At 39.2% G+C, this 17176-nt stretch overlaps 1 protein-coding gene across 7 annotated transcripts in view; it reads left to right on the forward strand.

The window, feature by feature from the left end:
* nlgn1 (neuroligin 1) overlaps positions 1-17176 on the forward strand; it is a 361678-nt gene that overhangs the window by 260829 nt on the left and 83673 nt on the right. The gene's annotated exons all lie outside the window — the stretch shown is intronic.

Genomic DNA, 17176 nt, shown 5'->3' on the forward strand with positions numbered 1-17176 from the left:
TGTTTCTCCCATCAGGCATGCCATCCATGTCACATTGCCCAAATATAGACTGGGAAGTTATACTTAATCTTTCCAAGTAATGCACTCCACATGTGAGTTAAAATCTCAATACTTCCAACAATGGCACTTAACCTATATCTCCCCTCAACACCCCTGCAAGGACCTTGACTTGGTTCAGCCCACCATTAGCCCAAGGTGAAGGGCAGGACCATCTTGGGTGAAATGAGGGGTGAAGGAACACATTGACTCTGTCTGCAGAGGGGCAGTGCTAATGAAGAATAGATTATGTCAATTAACACTCGCAACAGGGAGTCATTAATCAGCTAATGATGGTTCAGTGACACCCAGAAAAGACGTGGGTGCTCCGAAGAGTGCTTGAAGTCACTGACTGACTGAAAAGATCTGTTGAACAGATGATGCTGATACTTACAGTGTGTGTTGCCACCTGGCCATACTTTATGGGAGGGAAGTGTTTTACTCCAATCTTTAATTTTGCTGCATTCAATTTATTCTAATACCAGATTAATATGATGTATTACACAGCTTTGTTGAATACTCAATTGATATTGGTCAATCACGGCGTTCTTCGGTCTGTTATGCTATGTATAGCAGACAGTCCTTGGGAGATCGGTGCACATACAGAGCTCATACTGCTGATCAGCTATCACATAGGGATAGAGAGTGTGGAGTAAATGGGAAACACAGGGCTAACGGCTACAGTGCAAACAGAGCAAGTTGGTTAGGGTTAGGGTCACCGTGAAGAGCAACAGTTTTAACAACCCGTTCTCATTTCCTCATTTTTAATATGCCTACCAACGCCCACAACATTTATTAATGTAATTATTGATAAGATTATTGAATTGACCCCTTCAGGCTGATGATCTGCATCCTTCTGTTGGGGTTCTAATTTGCAATAATGACCGGCCCGTTCTACATTATCCCTTACTTAAACATGTTGCAGGACCAAAATATGTGGGTGAAGTTTGTTTCTCCACATCCCCTCCAACACTTACAACACAGTACAGACACTTTTATTATACTGAGGCTGCAAAATATATCTGTATCTGTATTTTGCAGGCATATTCTTTCCATGACCTTGACTTCTTTGTTGCTTATCACATCTTTTCTATGTATGCATACATAACTTTAACACACGTGTTTGCTCTGAGGGATGGGCCTGGAGACAACATAGTCATGTTTTCTGTCTGTATATGTTATGCAGCTAGTCTTCGTATGGCTAATGAGCTGTACATTGTAGGTCAGAGCTGTTTCTTTATAATCTGTAGAAAAGGAGGATAGTCAGGTTTGGGGATGCTCAGGGACTGTTTGGTCCCCAGGAGGAAGAAGCAAAGTTGAATTATTTTACAATAAAATGCTTTATATTTAAAATAAAGGCATATTTATTTTATGTTGTTTTGTTGTTTTACATTTTGTAATCTTATATTTCATTCTCACAACTACTATGTTTTTTAAATATGGTATCAGTCCTGCAAAAAGTATGAAATTAACAACCTGTACTTACATTTACACAATTGGGAAAGAAAGAAAGAAAGAAAAAAAGGAACGAAAGAAGAAACATTTTTACAGTGAAGAGCAAAGGCATCCTGTTTTCTGAGGATTGGTTAGGCTTCATGTGCAGATGATTAAATTTGGGTGCGCTTGATTTGCGCCAGCAGGCAGCTGTGTGCTGGTTGAGAGATGAACTCTGTCTCTATGTGAAGAGGCATGCAATCATCAGAGAAATGGTTATTTGCCTCAGCCTTCTGCCGGACGGAATCAGAGCACAAATATGTGCATTCATGTCATTTTGATCTAAACAGAAATTACAGCCACAGATCCCATCTGTTTCCACATGTGATGACTTTATCTGCTGACATGCTGCTGGCAAATTTGCATCTCACATGGATTAATGTCTACAATGAAGCCAATTAAAGTCAGTGCCACAATTTTAAATTTCCTACAGAAATGTAGCATAGAAATCTAGACGCAACCTAGCAGCAGCAAATGTAATTTGCAGCCAGAATCAGTCTAGCAACTCTCCGTTGGCTGGAAAAAACAAATTCTGGTCAGGCCAATCATATCGTGTATAGAGTCGGTGGGAGGGCTTAACATAAGGACGGCAGAGTTGCGACGATTCCACGTGAATTCCCTGCTACTTGAAAACAAAGAAGATGGCTGCTGCTGCTGGTGAACAGCTGTCTTTCGAATTGGCTTTGGCCGCGACCCTGGAAGACTTGGAGTTAAGCCCTGAAGTCATTCTTAAATAAGGAAGATGTGTTCGGAGTTTTGCCATCCGGATATGGCAAAAGTTTAATCTATCAACTAGCGTTGCTCTGGTTGGCTATGAGTGCAGAGGGAATTTGAAAGACAATTGAGCAAACAGGGATTGAGCCCTGCCAATGGTGAGTTCCCAGACCCAACATCTTGATGTGGGTCTGGCTTGTCAGGCTAACAGAAATGGTCAGAGAAATGTATTAAATATGTTTGTTTGAGAAAGCGGTCTGGATTGCTTTTTCTGCTGAGAGCATTACTCAACTCACTCGCTTACACGCACACATGCAAATGCTCACACAGACAGTGTGTGATTAGCCAGCATCTGGCTCGCAGCCAGTGCTAATGTGACTGAACGTGTTAACATGTGGCAAAAAAGTTACAGAGGCAGTTGGACAGACATGCATGAAACAGGCATATGCATTCAACGTTTTTAGAAGAGACAGAGATCAGAGAGACAGCTGGGTCTAAGTTTTCGTATTTGTCATTTTAACCAGAGTTTATACTGACACCAGAATCTAATTTAAATTTGACTAATTAGTCTGCAGAATCTCAATTTATTTATTTCAGTTATACATATTATACAATAGATTTTGCAAGACATAGAAGTTTGCAAGAGGGTATGCAGTGAGTATCTAATACAAAAATCCGAGCGCACCAATGGTAATTCCGTTGACTATTTCATCGGAAATGCTTTGACTCAGTGGAGTGCATATGGTTTTGGCAGAACAGGTCCCAGTAGGAACAGAACTGCAGTTCCCAGAAGTGCTTATTGCAGCCAGAGATAGAATGACAACTACAGTGCACATGGAAGTCAAATCAATGAAGATGAACTCTAACTGATGGCGTTGCCATAATAACTAAAGCAACACTTGAATACGTCTGCGACTGTCATAATGTCACCAAAAACATAACTAAGACATAATTATACTCAGCTGTCATAGTTAAATGTAGCGTTTGCATTAATATTAATGTCAGAATTCAAATTATCTGTTTACTCAACAAAATAATTGTGACATCTCTTTATGACTGATGCAAGTTCTGCTCTTAATATTCACTCATAGAATAACAATAGCATACTCAAATCTCAAACAGAACGTATAATATGGAAGAATGGGAAAATGAGATATTCAAGGCCTATTTTTTCATTGAAATCTGACATTTTGTTATGGTGGTGGCATACCGTATTTATAAGGAAATCTGGTTCATGGATTAAAATAGACCTACAGCCAGGTAAACATTGTTTTGTTTGTGCCTATACATATATGTGTGTATGTGCATTTTGGAAGAAGAGGAATGGAAATAGAGTTTAAGTAATCTTAGTCAACCCGTTCTCCCAACTCGTTAAATACGGATGCTTCTTCAGTGGCTCTTAGCCTCCGATACGACACAAAAAGCACCCTTCAGTGTCCGTATGGAACGCACCGGACAGATCAGCAGCGCGACCAGGGCGCTGTAAGATGACGTAATATTAAGAGCGACAACGGTAGCAAGTAGTATGAAAGACCTTAAGGAGGTTGGTTGGTGTGGTGGATGGGTCAAACAACACAGGACTTTCATCCAGGAGACTGGGGTTCGTGTCCCGTTCTTGTCCCGCGTGTCACAGAAACATACATTTTATAACCCCACCCACGATCTTTTCCTAAACCTAACTGTCCGATTCTTGTGCTGCATGTCATTCAGTACGTACCGACCCAGAGCGTCAAAAGTGACGTCAAGTGTCCCGACGCTAAAGGAGACTTTTAGCGTAAATAACAAACGCCAAAGGCACATGACCAAGCATCCGTATTTTACGTGATGGGAAAGTGAGAATGTGTTGTCTTAGTCAGCTGTTGAAGCAGGTTGCTGGTTGGTGGTTAACTTCGCCTGATGCTTTCTATCGATTGGTTGAGAAGTTTTCAACTTCATAACCTACTAGAAATAGATTGCTGACCTCACCACACAACTGAGCAGCAAGTAAATGAAAAATAAATAATACATATGGGATATGGGTTTCTGGTGGAAAAGCATCACCACCATCAAGTCTGTGTGGAGAGGCTTGAGGGAAGGAGAGAGAGGAGGGGAACAATAGAAAGAGGCTATGAAGGAAAGAGGTAAAGGAAAGGAGAGGAGCATTGAGTGGAAGACAAGGGAAAACTGCAGGGGAATTGAGGAGGTAAAGTACTGCAACACTAGTGGATACATCTGCGTGGTCCAAATGTAAAGCTGCTATCTAAACTCAGATTGATATTTCTACTCAAAAAAGAAAAGAAAAACAAGACTGTCAAACTGCACAATAGAATAAATATGTTAAGATGGGTACCTTTTCATGCACTACCTGATTCTTCAGAAAATAAAAAATATATATACATGAATAAATAAAACAATCCAAGAATACAAATGCTCACATTTTGAAGTAAAACTAAAAAGAAAACTGAAATTATAAACATTATTACATACATATACTATGGAATTGTGACATTTATTTTCATATAAAGTCAAAATATGGAAATATGGACTCATAGGTCATCAGATACTAACTGAATGTATACATATCAGTCAACATTGTGATAAGTCAAATGATAAGAGATAATAATAGTTTAAAAAAATAAGATACTAATTGCTAAAACTATGTATTTCATAATTTAAATGTCATTTCATTCTGTCGTCTGTCTATTGTGACTTACTGAGTATTATTTTTGTCATTCATGACTTTTCCTGATGTGAATATAAAGTTGTGATTTTTTTTTGCTCTGTTTAGGCTATTATTGGCTCAAAAGTGTGACATTAATAGGCCAAATGTAAATGCCAAGCTAAAGCCGACTGACTGAGTGGATGATTGAAACCATGGTAACTAAACTGTGGACTTGCCATATATTGACTCAGTAGCTGTAATACCTTTATCAGCATAGGTTGCAGCTATTTGAGAGTGGATATATATATATATATATATATATATATATATATATGTCTTATAGTAAGTCAAGTTTGAATAGTTAAATTTCCTTTTTATAATTATGTTCTATATTCTATGGCATAAGCTATTCACCTTAGGGACAAGTCATGAAGGCTTTTGCAAGAAGAACTGGGTTACCATGAGCACTGATAATAATCCTGCAAAGCCTCTTAGAAAAAAAATGTAACAGCTACTTCCAGCCACGTTATTTGATTTACAAGTGAACCCTTGGAGGTGGAATGCAAAAACACCAAACAGAATACTTATTGATAGTGATTGATGAAGTCTGCAGTTTTCCTGATAGGAGAACAGCAAATAAGTCTCCTTCTCTAAAATGAACCCTCATGTTGTCCTCGGGTCAAATTTGACCTGTTTTCAAAGTTTCTATATCAGAAATATGACTTTCTTTTCAACCAAATTTCCCAAAAATAACATGGATGGTTCCATACTCTAATTGATCACTACTTTTAAATCTGTGATCAGCCATAAACATATGTTTCTCTGACATTAACTATTAGTCAAGATAATTCCTAATTTCTGCTTATTTTACTCAAAAGTTAGGCATTATTTCATGTAAATGAGGTTTATTCACCATCAATTCCATAAAGAGGTGGAAAGCTATTGGTGGTAAGTTAGGAAGTTGGCTAAAAAGATGTAACACAGAATTGGGTGATCATTTACAGGCTACTTTATGCTTTATAAACAGTCAAACCAAACCGAAGGGAAAAAACAAGTGCACGGTCGACGGGAAGACAATACGAAGGTTGACAAATAAATGAATTAATGCATTAGATACTTGATCTTTAAGGTGCTTTAAATCTAAAAACATCATATAAATAACTTCCTAAGGATAAAAAACGGACTAAGGGGACTTTAAATAAGAGTTGAAAATGCTCACTGACTGTTCAGGTAGAAGCTGTTCAACAGCTGACAGATCATTTTAAAAAGAAAAGTACAGTCTTAACCATATGTCTAACTGAATGATGTTTCCTGTTTTTTTTTACCTTCATATTCAGTTTGATTTATCTTTCAACTGGTGGACACCTGAACTTATGCAAATGTATCTTCAATCCAGCGAGGTGACAGTTTCAGTTTTGATGCTAGTCGAGTTGACAGACAACGTCAGTGTTGTCTCTTTTTTTTCTTTTAAGTAGAGAATAATCTATCTCCAGTGTGATGCTCCAAACTCTGTCTCCCTGCGGAGTTGGACTCATAGTGTTTTTTAGTCACTCTACTTGCCCCAAGAGAGCAATTGTCACGTTTTTCTAGAGGAAAACTAACAGCAGGAGGTGAGGTTAAATAAAATAAGTATTCAGTAACACAAGGACATGGAATAACAGTGCTTAACCCTTCTGTTGTCTTCCGGTCGATCAGGAACATGTTGTGCTTCCGGTTTTTTATTTTTTTACTGCTGTTGACGATTTAAAAAAATGTTTTTTCCATTTTTTTCAACGTTTTATTTTTTTATTCCTGGTCAATAAACCTAATTTAAATGACATCATACCTAATTTTTTAGTTTAAAAAAGCAAAAATTATGAATTATTTTGACTAATAGTTAAGATCAGAGAATGTTGTGTGAATCACAGACTGGTTTAGGTCAAAGTGTAATCAGGATACTGTTTTTAAACCTCTTAAACATTTTTTTTCGAATGCTATGAAATGGAAGTATTAATTTTACATGCGAAGAATGTTGTATGGGTTCCATCCAACGTACATGCATGCATCCAAGTTATTTTGTGGCAATTTGGTTGTAAGAAACCCATATTTCTGATATAAGTTTTTTTTTGAAAACGGGTCAAATTTGACCTGAGGACAACACAATGGTTAAGTAAAACTTACATTTCCTAACAGTCATCATTTGATGAACACATCCCCATACCTAAACAACAATTCAATTCAATTTTATTTATAGTATCAAATCATATCTCAGTTATCTCAAGATACTTTATAGATAGAGTATTTCTAGATCACACTATAATTTACAAAGACCTAACAATAACCAATAATTCCCCCAAGAGCAAAGTGAAAAACTCCCTTTTAGGCAGAAACTTCGAGTGGTGAGGAAAACTTCCTTTTAGTGAGAGACCTCGGACAGACCCAGGCTCTTGGTGGGCAGTTGTCTGACGGTGCCGGTTGGGGGTACGATGAAAAGTGGTAATTATAGTCACAATAAAGATAATGGAACTATGACTAGAAATAGGAGTTGTAATAGTTCATGGCGTAGCAGGGCACTGCAGGGTGTAGCAGGGTGTAGCAGGGCATAGCAGGTTTGTAGCACGGCACTGCAGGGCGTAACAGGGCATAGCAGGATGTAGCAGGGCATAGCAGGACGTAGTAGGGCACTGCAGGGTGGAGCAGGACCACAGCGACAGCTGCAACCATGATTTAGGTGCCACCCTAATCCAAGGGAAACTGCGGGGCGAAAATACATAAGGACTCCAGGGAATAAGCTCCCCGGAGCTAAGTTAGTAACAAGGATTTCTGGGACATGAATCCACACAGATGGAAAGAGAGAGAGGAGAGAGGAGCTCAGTGTGTGAAAGGAAGTCCCCCGGCAGTCTAAAACTATACAAAAACTATAACAGCATAACTAAGAGCTGTTCCAAGGCAAACCTGAGCCAGCTCTATAAGGGTTGGTAGATGAATCTGACGACTATGAAGAGAAGCAGAGAAGAGAAGGGGTGCCGGTGTCTGTAGCATACACACTCCCCCGTAGATCTAGGCGAACGCAACTCCTCAATCCCTAACTATAAGCTTTGTCAAAGAGGAGAATAACAACAGAATATGTCGGTTGTAAATGACTCCCAAAACGACATATGACTGTTCTATTCACTGCTGCATGGCAGCCATTTTAAACATGTGACCGCAACACGTGACAGCAGGTGGAAGTTTTAGTTAGTAAATGCACATATACAAATGGTTTAACATTTTTATTTCACATCCTTACACTTCATTTACTTTGCTTAGAAATTAAATGCTGCAGGTGATTCATATAGTAATGAGATATGGGTAATACATTTGTGTATTTCTTACTTTGCCTTTGTGTGTGCAGATGAAGTTGAAAATTGTGCCTCTTAACAAGCTTATAGTCAATCTACTCCCACTGTGCTGGAGTGTTTAAAATTAAATAAGTAAAGATTCAAAAGTGGATCAGCAAATTTTCAACAAAGATGCAGTCAGCTCCTTAATTCTCACAGGTAAACATCTGTTTAAATGTGCTTTATAAATGAACTATACCGCCTTGTTCCTTGGTGATTATTCTTTATCTACTAAAGCAAAAAAAAGTACCAACAAAAGGGATTTAGAGGAAGACAGGAAAAAATAAAATCCACTTAAGAATAGCTGTTGTGCACAAACACAAAAGTCCCCTCAAGCAATCTAAACACATTTATTATTGCGCTGCTAGTCATTTACAAAAGCCCAGACAAGTATCTGCTACTATACCACATGCTCACTTGATAATTTTCCATCTATTATCTCTGACCCATAACAACACGAACCATGAAACAAGAACATGAACCAAGTTGTCTTATTCCACACAGACTATGTTTGAGAGCTATCTGACATATTGGAGAGGTTAGAAGTGGTTAAGAGGAGGCTAGTCTCCCACGTCTGCCAGACCTTCCTCCACAGTGCTGGGGAGGAGGGTCCGGCGAGTCCAAACAGCATTACATAATGGGAGAAAAACAAGCTCTGGTTTATTAGCATTTCTTTAAACCAATCACAATCGTCTTGGGTAGCACTAAGTGCTGCACGGAGCAACGGCGCCTCTGCAAAATAGCCTCGGGAAGGAACTTGTTTGGGTGGAACATGTTTACATTCAAACGTTGTTTTAGTCGTCCAACAGAAAACTGAGATTGGACATATAGTCTAGCTAGCTGTCTGGATTGACCCTGCAGAGATCTGGGGAGCAGTTAACCATATTACTCATAAATTGACCAGAGTTTAAAATTACAACACAAAGAAAGCGTAAGGTAACGGACATCCGGCCGAAATTAAAGACATCCGGCGGAATTTCCGGCGGCACCTTAACAATCCGGGAAGTGAAACGTCGTGGATATAGACTAAGATGAGGCAAACAATAGATAGTGTGTTAGGAGCTTTGTGCCATTTTCACATGTATTGATATCCTTTTCATGCAAGGGGTGTTTGTGTCCTGAATGCTCTTGGCTGTGATTAAAGGTTATATCCAGCACACCGTATTTATCTGTCAGAGCATTAAACTTGAGTCAGCCTTAATGTGAGTATTTCAGAGGTTGAGAGACCGCTGTGAGACTTGATTGACACTTGACTCCTTTGAGAGGTTTTGACATGGAAAACAGAACAAGCACACTATGCACAGCCACACAGCTCAAACTTTCAATTATTATGTATTACATTGACTCAGCTGTGTAAAAGTTGTTCTTTTTCAAAAGCTGTCCTTTTAATGAACAACATTCACAAACGAATGAACGACCTGCAATTGACTTGTAATTTACTTACTTACCAATACTTTACTTACTTACTTGTCTGCAAGGACTCAAGACATGTCTCGAGACTAGAATTGACAAGACTTGACAGCTCTGACATCTGGCACAGAATTAGGTTGAAACAAACCAATAAATTAAGGTTTACTAGTGGAGGATGTATTCATAGTTGGAGTGTAAAAGTAATAGCAATGTTAACAGTACTTGTGGCACATCATTTTGAAATGTAAAGAAAAAACGCAACAACATATTTAATTGTATTCATAGTGTCAAATCATAACAGAAGGTATCTCAGGACACTTTACAGATTGAGTAGGTCTAGACCACACTCTCTAATTTACAAAGACCCAACATGCAGAGGGAGAGAGAGAGAGAGAGAGAGAGAGAGAGAGAGAGAGAGAGAGAGAGAGAGAGAGAGAGAGAGAGTTTACTATTATTACTATTATTGAAACAACAAGGCAACATCTGCTAATATTGTCAGTTGCTTAGCAACAGTGTTCTCACTTCGCATGTCAAAAATGTATTCACACAAGTTGCATTTATAGGCAGCAAAACACTTTGTCTGGATTTTCAAATAATAACAATGAGTCTAATTTATATTGGCTATAAACTCCTACCAAAGAAAGGGCTGCAGCCCTCTGTTTCCACCTGTTTATGTTCCATTTTCCTCTATGTTCATCCAGCAGTTGATTAGCCTAACAGAGGTGCATTTTCCAAGCTTTTAATGGTTCCCATTGAGAGGCTGGGCAGTGTGCTGCTGGATGCTTCATAGTGAATGGGCATCAGGCTTTAATGAGGCACAAAGAGAATGGAAAGGGTTTGTCTGGACTAATTTCATTAGCTCCCTCCTGTCATTGTAGTCAGAGATATAAAGGACATCCTTAGAAGGGGCATAATAGTCCAGAGGACAGTATAATGCTCAGATAACCGCTGATATACTGTTAATGGATTGTTGTAAGGGGTGTGTATCTGGTGACGACTGCATATGTGTTTTAAAAAGGAAATCAGATTTACCATTACCAGTACCATCTTCCAACTATACAACTATACAAATGTCAACAAACTGGCTGAATGGCATAATGTATGGACTGTACTGGCAGGTATATTTAATATACAGTTTTGTCAAATGATGTAAAATGATAGTGACTTTAACTGAAAATTACCTTTTAAATGTTTTATATTTTCAGTAATCTGGTTTCATCAAAAAATAATTGGTAACTTGTAAATTTTGAAATGAAGTTAGTATTATGTTCAGTGTTCAATTTAAACCCATTATCATATCTCAAACACATTCATTTTGTGTAATATAAAGGCAAATATCAGTAGTGTGTCCTTTATGTAGCAACTGGGACAGGACGTCAGGGTTTAGAACAGAGTTGATGTACTGTTAAAGATCTGAAGTTTATGTTTTCCTATTAATCAATGATAACCACAATATTTCCCTACCGTCAACCATACAGACACTTCCATATATACGGTCACATTCCATTTTGAAAACTTCAACACTGAATGGAATCTGGGGTTTTGCACAATTGTCCAGTATCTCGTATACAGTATTTTCTGCAAGAGGGTTTAAGAATCACTTGCTTATCCACTTGCATGTTCTGCAAATGTTTAAAAACAACAAGAAAATATTAAATTGGTGCAGCAAGCCCTTTTTTCGTTTTAAGTGATAAAGGGAAATTTCAATTTGCTGGCATTCACACACTCACTGCCACATTGATCAAATCAAATTTATTTGTCACATACACATCATACACAGTACAATGTGCAGTGAAATTCACTGTGTACCTGTTCCGTCTCAATACAAGCAATAACAATAAAATCCATAAAAATAGTAATATAAAACACATGAAAATGAGGTGATGGGTGGGGGGATAGCCACAGTTCTCATTGAGCAGACGGACAGCCTGAGCGAAGAAGCTCCTCCTCATCCTCTCGGAGTTTATTCTCAGGCAGCGATAACGCTTCCCTGATGGCAGCAGAGAGAACAGTGAGTTGCTGGGGTGACTGGATTCCCAGAGAATCTTTGTGGCCTGAGTCTTGCAGTGTCTCATGTAAATGTCCTGCAAGTTTGGGGAGAGGAGCTCTGATCTCTCTTAAGGGCCAAGTAGTCTTTTGAGGTGCTGCTGCCCATCCAGGTGGTGATGCTCCCAGACCGTATGCTCTTTATTGTGCAGGTGTAAAAGTTCCTGAGCACCCTGACAGGGAGCTTAAAGTCTCTCAGGTGTCTGAGATGGTAGAGACGCTGACGAGCCTTCTTCACTAGGGAGGTGATGTGGAGCGACTATGTTAGGTCCCGAGTGATATGAACCCCAAGATATTTATGGCTGTCAACCCTCTCTACCTGAGCCCCATTGTTCCTGAGTGGATGGTAGATCCTCTGCTGTTTCCTGCTGAAGTCCACAATCAGCTCAGTTTTCAGTTTTTGTGATGTTCAGCTTGTTTATTATTTACTGTTGAATCATGAGGTAAAAGTTTTTTAAGTGTAAATTGACAGCGCTGTACTACTTCAGAAAATGAGCTGAAGCAATTGACAAAAAATCAGTAAACAGAAATGAGCTATACATGTTTTACATTAACCATTGTGTTGTCCTTGGGTCAAATTTGAACCGTTTTCAAAGTTTTTTATATCAGTAATATGGGTTTCTTTAAACCAAATTGCCCAAAAATAACATGGATGCATGGATGTACACTGTATGGAACCCATACAACATTCTCCGCAGCTAAAATGAATGATTACTTTCATTGCATTTTGGGTGTTTTATTCAATTTTATAATATTTGGAAGAAAAAAAATGTTTAAATGGTTTTTAAAACAGTATCCTGACTAAACTTGAATCGTCGGTGATCCACTAACAGTCTGCTTTGTTTTAACTAAAAAATTAGGTATTATGTCATAGAAATTAGGTTTATTGACCATGAATAATAAAAGCTTTGAAATAAGTGACAAAAACGCTTAAAAAATGCGTCAAAAGCACAAAAAAAAGGGTAAAAAAGCGTCGGAAAAAGCGACAAAAATTCAGTTTGGACCTGGAAGAAGTTCATGGTCGGCAGAAAGACAAAACAAGTGTTAAAAGTAGCTCACTTCAGCTTAATTTTCATTTATCGGGTGTGACTACAGGGCTACCAATTGGGGTACCATCATGGAACAATGTATGAACACTTCCAACGCAAATAACTTTGCTTGTTGTTCTCTGGACATGGCATGCAGCTTTATATTTTCTAACTGGAGGAACAAAATGTAATATGCAATGTAGGGCCCAACAGCAGCTGCCAGCTGATTTATTGATGACTCATTGATGCCAGAATTATGCACAGAACACTTAGCTGATAGTTGAGGATCAAACTGAGTTAAATTGAATTATCCCGCTGTTTTATTCCATAGATGTTTGTCAAAATGCTAATTTGAGCATTGGAGGACAAGCTGCAAGAATGTTTCTCTATGTATGTCTCTGTTTCACTCTCTATCGCTCTCACCCTCTCTTTCCTTCTCTCAAGGTGCCATTAAAGAAATCCCCAATTACTCCTAATAATGATGTAATCAAGCACGGCTGACGTGCCAGAGAGCTTTAATTAAGTTATTAATTAGCTGAATAATGGGTTTTTTATTCACCGGCACAGAAGCCACAGTCTCCCACGGCAAGAAGGTGTGTGTGTGTGTGTGTGTGTGTGTGTGTGTGTGTGTGTGTGTGTGTGTGTAGGTGAGCCGTGACAAGGTGTGTGTGTGTGTGTGTGTGTGTGTGTGTGTGTGTATGAGCAAGACGGAGAGCTGGAGTGAAGCAGAGACAGAAAAGAGTGACTGGGTGAGCAGATTAAGTAATTGTCAGAGAGAAAGAAGGAAAAAGAAAGAAAGAAAATGAAAAATTTTGGGGGCGAAAAGGTGGTTGGATGAGAAGTATAAACATATACCATTCCGACACCCTATTGGTTTGTACGCAATCCATCACACCTGCACATGACACAAATCACGTCACACTCCAGCAAGGAAATAGCAGACGTATGTAGCCTAGTACGAAGATTTCCATGGCAGAGACTCAAGAGAACCCAAGCGAAATGTCCCAGTCAAGCACCAGCGAGGAGGTTGGTAGCCAGGAAGACCAGCCAACCCTTCTACATCCCTGGCCGTACCTGGAAGAATTTTTCGAAATGGTTGAATGCAAAAACAACTTCTTTCGAATGCGCTGCAAGCTCTGCGCACCTAAGTACCACAAGCTAATTGTTTCCAAAACTCGCCGTCTAATTTGAAAAAGCATATTGATATATTTTTTTTTCCCTTACATTATTTTTACTTTCATACTTTAAGTAGTTTTGAAACCAGAACTTTTACACTATTACTTGAGTAAAAAGCTTGAGTTGATACTTTTTAAACCATAGTATCTATACTTCTACCTGAGTAATGAATGTGAATACTTTTGACACCTCTGTCCATGAAGAACAAACAGATTAAGTCATTTACCAGATCTTGTGTTTTTTTCCCTCCAATTACAGTGCAGTATCATAAGAGCATTATGATAATATCTCACCCTATGGCTCTTCTGCCGGAGGCCAATTTAACCTTCTCACATGTGCTGAGTGCAGGCCATAGATGGCAGGCTGACAAAAACATATCCACGCAAAACATAATTACCTGGATATGAATAATCCGAGGTGACCCGGTGACTGCAAAGGTGCATTGCCGGTTGATCCAATTAACTCTAAACTAACGGCCTTCGTTTTTCTGTAAATGAGTGTGCTTCTCCAGGGAGGCTGCTGATAATGCATCTCATTCACAAACCAGCTTGTTTTTTCTTCTTTTCCGTCTTTGCAGTAGTTTATTGTTTTCCTCTCTTCTCACAACCCAACCAAACCTAAAATTCATTAACCACCCTCCCGTATTGCATCAGACTTACTAAGATTACACATTACAAGGTGAAAACACTTTCTGCTTGGCTTTCCCTCCCTGCATTGTGTATGTAGCTGCATTACTGTTTGCATATGAATATGTGAGTGAAACTCCTCCTTGGTATTTGGTCTTGTCTCACTGTGTGCAACAAACCGTCGAAGCATTTGTGCCAGGCTGTTCTGTGCTGCACAGTTAGGTACATGGTTACTAATAATGTGGTATTTGGTGGAGGAATGATGCAATTTGCAGGTGTATTTTTAATTACTTATTTCTTTCTTTCTTATTTATTCTTAGTTATGACTAAGGTTACCGGTATTTTCCACCAGGCTGCGCTGCGTCCCGGAGGCGCGGCGTGCCCCGTGAGCAATCGTGGCCATTATAGTCAATGTTAAATATTCCACCAGAGCGTGAAGCGGCTCTCCGCTCCGCTAAAGATACGCGCCAGGTCTATTTTCACGCGAGCCACAGGCCATTCGGACAGCCAGGCAGGAAATGAAACAGCGAGAGAATCCAGGTCAGTTTACCAAACACCCCCCCCGCGCTCGAGTCAAACAGTGACTCGTTACTATCAATAATCTGTTTTATTTCTGGCTAGAGACTAAACTATGGTTACTATTTTTTTTAAAAACAAAAAACCTTCAGCTACAGAAATCAAATGTTTATTAGCAAAAACAATGCATGGAAAAGATATCAAAGTAGTGATCTCGCATTGCCAGACCTATCTCCACAGCCCTATGGAGTAAGGACTGGCTCCTCCACATATACATTCTGGGATATGAGAAAAAACTGGGTCGTTTGCATTTCTTTAAACCAATCACAACCGTCTTCTGGACGCAGCGACGGTGGCTCTGCAAAATGGTCTCGGGAAAGAACTTTTGTCTGTTTTGTTTTGTTGGAACATTTGCACCCTGTAAAACAAAATGCCACAAAAATACGAAAAGAAGTTAACGTGTTCACACATTACAGTAACTTGAGCTATTTAAATTAGCTGGATACATGGTTAAACATATTTGCTCTTGCTCTTTGCTCTTATTTGTATCACCGTGTACATCCCAGTAAGATATAAAATTCCATAAACAAACATATTCTTCGTAAGTCTTTACAATAATTCACCGGAAGAAACATGCAGTCCTGCCTTAATGCATCTAAATTTTCTTCAAAATATTCAGCGCTAGCTCACTCAAAGTTTGTTGTTGTTTCTCATAGCTTAGGGATTCTGAGAACGACCAATCTAGATTTCACATATTTGAAGTAAAAATGAACAGAAAAGAAATAGTTTCATTATTTTGTAGCTTGTAGAAATGCTTACTCACATTTTCCATCACTGCATGTTGACTAAAACTTCACAAATCACATACTGCAGTAATAAATGCAGAATGTGACATCACAGACAAAATCTGCAAAAAAAAGGTGTAATGGATGCAATGAAAACAACTAAACGAGGATTTGACGTGTCTGTGCCCTCAAAATCCGTCCATGCATTTTCATCCCTGTGTTGTGTCTTATATTTTGGCTGTGTAGGAAGGTAAAACAAATTGGGTCACAGTATCTTTACACAAATCTGCTCTTTTTATCCACATTTCCAGGTTTAGATTCTGTAAAGAAAAGAAAAAAAGAACGTAGATTACATTTTAATACCAGGTGTGAAACAAGTCTTATGATTCAACAGCTGTAACAAACAGCTGAATGCACTTGGGATACCTTAAAAGACTCATATCAACATTGTTTTCACGTTTACCAGTTTCATCCATGATTGTTAACATTTTGACATCATGCATTTAAATGAGTCCTCTGTATGTTGGGTATTTGAGGGTAAAGGAAGCTTTTAGGCTACAAATGCTTCCAATAGCCTCCTCAAAGCCTGGTTGGTTATCACTGAATGGAAAAGCTAATAGGAGCCAATGTGGCTGGCTTTAATAGAGATGTAGAGATCCCTGGTCTCTTCTTGCCTGATTTCATTCACTGTCTGGCTGTGCTGTTTGACCTTGGTGTGTGATGCAAGCTCACAGCACTGCAGTGGCCTAATACTCTAGTTAGACTATTATAGTGTGTGTGTGTGTGTGTGTGTGTGTGTGTGTGTGTGTGTGTGTGTGTGTGTGTGTGTGTGTGTGTGTGTGTGTGTAAAATATGTAGAGCTTAATAAATGGAGGGAAACTGGTGTGAGTGCTCATCCTCATTCCTCCCCATTCACTCCTCTACACATCACCTCACATCTACATTCTCCCTCTTCTTCTCCCCTCTCTTTTGTCCTCCTTCCCTTTTGCCCTCTCGTATATTGTCTTAGCTATCAGCCAATCCACCAATGGCTCTTATTCTTCAATAAGTGGAGGCGATCCCAGCCCGCTGGGGGAAAGAGGATGGAAGCCGAGTGAATACAGAAAGGCCTATTATCTCTTTCTCTCTTTATTCCATCTCCCTCATGTTTCCGTTCCCTCGCTCCCTCTCTTTATCTCTCCCCCACTCTCTGCCTGTGTCTCAGGAGATTGCTCTGAAAGCCGGGTGCATGCCGAACGGTCCGGCGTTGCATCGCTTTGCCTATAGCAGCCTATGCTAACAGAATTATCAACTTGGTTCCAGACTGTTATTGCCAGTTTGACTCACCTTCACCTTCCTGCTTCGC

Source organism: Sander vitreus, chromosome 9, assembly GCF_031162955.1.
Source record: "Sander vitreus isolate 19-12246 chromosome 9, sanVit1, whole genome shotgun sequence".
Lineage (NCBI taxonomy): Eukaryota > Metazoa > Chordata > Actinopteri > Perciformes > Percidae > Sander > Sander vitreus.